The sequence below is a fragment of the Branchiostoma belcheri genome, unplaced genomic scaffold, assembly GCF_001625305.1.
Source record: "Branchiostoma belcheri isolate BF01 breed outbred unplaced genomic scaffold, Haploidv18h27 scaffold69, whole genome shotgun sequence".
Lineage (NCBI taxonomy): Eukaryota > Metazoa > Chordata > Leptocardii > Amphioxiformes > Branchiostomatidae > Branchiostoma > Branchiostoma belcheri.
The window spans coordinates 233645-240562 of NW_017804342.1; the positions used below are offsets into that span (position 1 = coordinate 233645).

The window sequence follows — 6918 nt, forward strand, 5'->3', positions numbered from 1 at the left end:
TTTACATCTGCTTTATACGCGTCCTGTACGTAGCTCGTATTAAACAGCATAAAGGTACAATATAGGTCTTTAAATTTCATTCTTCCTTCATATTAAAAATCATCGTATTGTCTGCAGGGCTCGAATCGCGAAATACTGGGTGCAGGGGCTCTGTATTTCTGATATCTATATCTGCATCTAGCCTGCAGTGGTCCATGTACAGGGTTTATACACAAATGTAGGTATATGTGCATGAAGTTAGTTGGGTACTAGCAATACAACATGGCATAAGGCATAGAAAACTAAGGCATATTAGGTCTGGTCATAGTAAGTAGTAAGACATCTCCCAATCACGTGACCACTCCAGCTATTAAAATTGTAGTGAACAGTTGGTGATTTTTTGTATCGGTTTGTCCAATATTTTGTCATTTTCTATTTCAAGAAATGAGCTGAGAATGATCTATAGGAATTTTAGAAAAGATCTAGCCATCTTGTGTACCCCCCTTCTCTGAAGTTGCCCCGTCACTTCGCTGGGTCGTCTGCAGGTATAACTAAGATCGCCAGAGGTCCCCATTGTGCTATGAATTAAATACCATTCCAATGTTTGGTAATCAGGATGACCGTACACCATTGCTACGCATTCGTGCAGCACAGATATTACATCATAATATGACAATCATAGTCACCTAACTTAAAACATAGCTGATTTTTCAGTCCAGAAAAAAAGAAAATGTCGCCTGGTCAGCTGACTACCTCGATCCGGGGACTTTCCTCAGGTCACGTGACATATACTGGGTAGCCATCTTGAACTTTTTGTTCTCGTGTAGAGCGATAACAAGCGTCTTGCAGCAAAAACAGGTACAGACAGCTATTTTTCTCCAAATGTACGACACAAAGGCGATGTATTTGTATCTAAGGATATTTTTGTACCCCGCCAGTTAGGTATCATGGCAGAAATATGGGTAGTTTTCCCGCGAGAGGCCATGCTTGTGGGGGTTGCTTGCTCAGCTGAAACTCAGCAAAACTTGATGCCTTGCGCCAACAGATGAAATATTTTGGATTTCGCTCTTCTTCAAAAATCCAAACTTCGGATCTCTGTGAATCGTGACCAGACAGAGTCCTAGAGTGACCATGATTTATAGACACTTTATTCTAGGCTGTGACAAATTATCATGAAACGTCTGGGTCAGGTACGCGACTGTCCCAGTTTTCGATGGTAGAAGATGACCGATCATGGGAGGGTGGGCAGGGCATGGATCCTCCCAGAAATTATGTAACTTCCACCAACTATTTGAGCTCTATTCTGTGATACATGGCACATATGACACCATGCCTTCCTATCTGAGACCTAGTTTTGTACAGCCAGATGTTGTAGATACCCGGAAAAGGGTTCTAAGTACAGAAATCCGGATAAGGGGCGTCTGCATTCAGGTGAAAAGCATCAACAACGTGAACTGTTTTCGCGTGTGGTGAGCGTCAAATATGATAAGTTTTCCTCACACAAATGTTTTAAAATTCCACGTAGATTGCCTCTAATATGCTAAGTATCTATATTGTTTCATTTTTTAATCATTTTCACTCCTCTTATTGGCATGTCAAGTTTAAGATGGTAGAACAGGTAATATCACTCACGACCAAATCCGCAAGTTTTAATTTTTTTGTGACAACACCTGTCCTATGTGTGCTTTAACCCTAAGAATGCATGCAGGTATGATAGTCCTAATGTTGGATGTTAAGCAAATGCATAGAAGGGGAATATTGAAAACAACATGTCACTTACTACAATGCTCCAGGATGTACAGGTATGCAGATGACAACAAACAATTCACAAGTTGACACTATAATGGTCCTCATGAATCACAATGGCCAGCACTGGAATTTGTAGAGAACTTGACAATATTGTGTCATTTGTGTGAACTGTTAGTATACAAATGATAAAATCCAACCATTGTTTTTCATGGATTAGAATTAGAATGAGTTGATGCACCTAGGTTTACCTGGACTACTTTCACCTCTAAATATAAAGTACAGGTGAGCTGAAATAATGCAAAAACCTTTCTGAACTGTATAGGAATCTTTGTCCAACAGGCAACAGCATTAGGTGATTTTTTTTTAGCAAGCCATGTACATAGTTCACTGTAGAAGTTTTAGCTAAACCTGTTGTTTCAGTTCGACATCGAATCCTCTACAAATTAGTACAATGCAACACAGTAAGATTTTTTTTTACGGATGAGAGATTTTGTTTGCCGATAAACTGTATTTGTTGAAAAGTTTGAATCACTACATAATTGTAAAAATACTGTTGTTTTGTATCCAAAGCTCATGTAAACATGATGTGGTATTATTGTTTGTGCAATATGTGCACTCACATTTTGCAAGTGCAAAATATAGATGTTTTGCTAAAAGCCATTTCCCAATTTTGATATTGATAACCTGGACCTGCCTTTAAAGATATGCCCAAGCATGTACATTATACGAAGAGAGGTTTTAGTATCAATTAAGATTGTTTCAAAAGATAGTGATCTAAGTAAACATAGGTTTCTTTCTGGGCAAAAGTTAGCAAAAGAGTGAACATGAAAGGTTGATTGATTGATAGATAGATAAATGCCAGTGTGGTACACACAGTTTTGCAAACAAGTGGAAAACTGCTGTCATCAGCAACAAGACCTTTGACAGGTTGGAGTGCCCTTTGTTACCGCAGCTATTCGTTAACCATTAATCCTATTAAAAGTACATGCCTCAGCAACATTGTAAATCTGTCCCGATGCTAGTGTGTTTGACTTCAGCCAAACGTGACAATATATGTAGTAACTGAAACATGTTTGATTTTGCTGTGGTTTGGACCTGTAGTCTAGGGTATGGTTGTCAGTTCTAATAGCTGAAGACAGAGAAGGAGTACTAGTAAAGTCCTTTTATAGCTGACAAAACCACCAAATTACTTAATTAGCCCTTTGCTTACTGTATCTTTCAAGTAAGGATAATGGTTATTTGATGGTGCCAACCTTTACACGTTCATTTCTCGTGTAAAATACTTGTAGGTGTTCATGTATGCATATAGATAGCCACATGAAATTATACCAACATAGAAATCTAAAACAACTTTTGCCCAAGTTTTAACCGCGTGTTACATGGGTTTTACACAACTTTCGATCGCGATTTTAAGACCATTTATACAACATTTGCACAAGGAACGAACAACTTAAAACCATGTTTGAAACGTGGGAACTTTAGTTAGTCGAGATCTGTACTGTACATGTACAAGTACAAGGCATAGACTGAAGTGCTGGATGTACACACTTTTGATAATGATGATAATAGAACTTAGAAGAAGTAGAAATGTACGGAAATCTGACACGAACAACATACAACAACTGTACCTACAAAGTAGTAGATGCAATGAAAATTGAAATGTACATACAAGTATATAGATAAATTCACATGAGTTTAGCATATCATTTACAGTGTTACACTCCTACTTCTAAGGTTTGAACATTCTTTGATGTACACAGTAAGGGTTATCTCCTAGGATGTCATCAATGTATAGGAAGGCAGGGTTCTCACCAGGATTTTTTCACAGCGTAGGGGTCAGGTATAGAAGGGCAACTTTCTGTGGCGCGAGTCACGCACCGAGTCCCAAAAACATGGGCCTGATATTCTCCCCAAAAAATTTTGTAACTCATATTAACCACTTAAGACACTATTTATTGTTTATTGGGGGACAGATTTTGTTTTCCCTCTGTTATAGCTTCATTCTTAAGTTATATTTTCATTTTTTTTTTAAGATTAATGAAGCTTCTGCGCCCAAAAACCACCCCTACACTGGTTGAAACACAGTGTAGGGGGCTAAATCAAAGCGTAGGGGGTCAAAATCACAGCGTAGGGGGCCCCTACGCTCAAACAGCCTGGTGAGAACTATGAAAGCAAAGATTGTTGTGGATTGGTCATCTAACAGTTTAGAGAGAAAAGAATAACTTATCAAAACAATCAACAGCTGCTGCTAGATGTAAAATTTTTAACTAAAAACACATTCACTGAGATTCAGTACAAAACTTTGAGAGAAATCAGTGACATGGAATTGTATTTTGAGAAAAAGTTCTGTACATTATATAGTCTATATACCTTGATACCGTCTTCGGTATAAATAAACATGATATATATGCATAAAAGTTTTTTGTGTGGAAACAGGATTCTCCAATTTCTAATTGGGTAAGTCCTATTTCCTTCCATGCTGGATATATTTCCATAGTGTATAATCTACTTTAGACAAGAAAGCTAAAAATTGGGGGTGTACCACTACACTATACTACAGTAAACTACACTATACAACAAACAAATGCACTTAGACTGCTTGGAATGTAACAATACCTCTTTCGGAGTCTTTCATATATCTTTCATTTGCTCAAAGCAAATTGCAGGTATGAATCATACTGAATGTCAGAAAATTTCTGTTCAAACAGTAGAAAATAGTTAATACTGACATCATTTTGGTATAACAAGGTACATAACACAACAACAATTCAATAAAACTATTAAAGAAATTAACTTTTCAAAGACCTACTAGTACTAGTACAAGTAACTGAGATAATTACTAAAAGACCACCAACACTGCTACTGACACATTTGGAGCCCTATTTTGAACACCTCATTATAATTTCTCTAAATAACAATAACAGCCCCAGAGTTGGCAGATGGCCTATAACTCAAATTGCCTCATCAGGTTCTATTATCTGTCAAAATCCCAGCGTGAATGGTTAATTTGCATAATCCAGTGATCCCCTTGTTGTGGATTACAGATTAACCATGGACAACAACAGACCACAACCAAGAAACTGTCACAAATTGTCATCAAACAATTCCCAGGGGATAAAACCATGAAAAGACTTGTGTGGGAGGTTAAAAATCAAACTTGTAATGTAGTTGTATAAAACCTCCTTGATCCAACCTGCATATGTATGTAAGTATATGCGCTCTCACGGTTTTAATTTAGTTATATTTGGCATAAAACTATGATAGGTTGACGGAATCACACAGACCACAACACGAGAAAACTGTCACAAATTGTCATCAAACAACTCCTGTGGGACAAAACCACAAAAAGACTTGCGGGAGAAACTACCGAACCTGTATACATGTATGTATGTATACCTATGCGGTCCTGATCAAATGATATTTTGGGTAAAACATAGGTTAAGTTGATGTTTTGGGTTGAAACCACACAGACCACAACTGGAGAAACTGTCACAAATCGTCTACTAAAATTCCTGAGGGAGCAAACCACAAAAAGACTTGCATGGGAAACTAGCAAACTTAAATATGCATGTATATACCGCACTCCCACGGTCCAAATCAAGTTATATTTTGGGTAAAACTCAGATTGAGTTGACGTTTTGAGGTCGAAATCACCCTGTGTAGATCCGGCTCGGGGTTTAGAAGCCGTGCAGGCATGTTAGCCTCTGTAGCAGGCTTATAGAACTGGGGGTTTGGTGGTCTTCGGCTGTTTTCTGATTAGCCCAGTTCTGAAAAAACGGGGGTAATTCAACCAGGCCGCCTATGTTGTCTATATGCAATCAGAAAATAGCACATAAAAGCTCCCAAAGACCCCCAAAACCCCGAGTTTTTGGCAAGCCATGGAGGCTACAGGCATGTTACTGTGGGCGGTTTGCGGAGGTATAGAGTATCCAGTAGACAAAGACCAGGCGGCGCTACTCTGTGTTCAACACGAGAAGGGTGAGCTAATTACTAAAACTTGACTCCATGTTTTGGATGTCAGAATTCACGGTAGCAACCGTGAAAAAACGCCTGGTAGCAGCTACAGGGTTTCAAGATTTGAATTTGGGGAGGAAAAACGCGGGATGTTTTTCACAAGTGTGGGCAAACGTGGACACAAAAAGGCGGCAGTAAAAAACACACACCACTGTAAACACAGGTCACAAAGGGATCGACCCACTGAAACGATCTCTGGGCAAACAGATGCGTTCCTAGATCTAAACCAGCTGGGTTACACTCTTCAAACTGTTAGGGATAGCCATGGATATTCTAGAGAAACTATAACCATTGCATTTTGCAGAAAATAGTTGACAAACTGGGCGTAAAAAACTAAGAAACGATCGATTAAACTCCCCAAAGTCTTGCTCCCGACAAAATTTATTTAGAAGAAAGAAAGAGGCTAAAACTTTGCCAATTTGGACGGGGTAAAATTATTCAAAACTACGTAAGCATTTCTGTGCTATGTTAAACGTTACAGGAAGTGTGCATATGTGCCGTTTGCAGGTTTAAATGTTCCGATTATCCAAGGTGTTGACACAAGTCATAAACCAGCCCAGATCCCTCAACGATTTTTCAAAAGAATCAAAGAAAGACCGACCCGAAAACTCGACTTGCAAGCGAGAGAGAGAACTCTACCCAAAACTTACCGATTTTTCCGTGTTTCCCAGGGAAAATACCGCTTGAAAATCCTACATGGGGTCTTCTAACATTGTTCTTCCCCGCTTTAGTGGTGAAAGAAGCCCCGGTATTGTCCCGAGCGGGAGTTCTTGTGTGCAGAACCGTGCCGTGGACAGAAGTCAGGCCGTGAAGTCACCACGGCTAATTACAGGTTTGCGATAGCAAATTACAGGTTTGCGATAGCAAAACCTGTTCTATTTTACCTGGATTTTATGGGCGCCGCCATTTTTATTCCCGTCATGCAATGGGGCAGGTCAAAGTTGAGTGAGGTGCATTGTGGGACCTGTCACAGGCCTACAGTGTAAGGACGACACCTAGCGGTATGTTTGGAAAGAGCAGTAACTGAAAGCCTACCTGGTTGTGTGTTCATTTTGGCAGAAGTGTATAGAGGCGATGGCTTTGACGTAATAAAGGCGAGTCTGATTGTGTTTAGCACTTGACGTAATTTTCTTAGCATGACGGGAAGGAAACTTGGCGGACCTAATGCGGCGGAAC

General features: G+C 39.4%; 1 protein-coding gene across 8 annotated transcripts in view; it reads left to right on the forward strand.

Moving 5' to 3' along the window:
- Positions 1–745: 745 nt before the first annotated feature.
- The window catches only part of LOC109484197 (PERQ amino acid-rich with GYF domain-containing protein 2-like), a 29479-nt gene continuing 23306 nt past the window's right edge, over positions 746–6918 (forward strand). For all 8 annotated transcript variants that reach the window (XM_019787436.1, XM_019787439.1, XM_019787441.1 and 5 more), the window contains exon 1: positions 746–837. The gene's annotated coding sequence lies outside the window, so the exon portion shown is untranslated. The remainder of the gene's footprint in view (positions 838–6918) is intronic.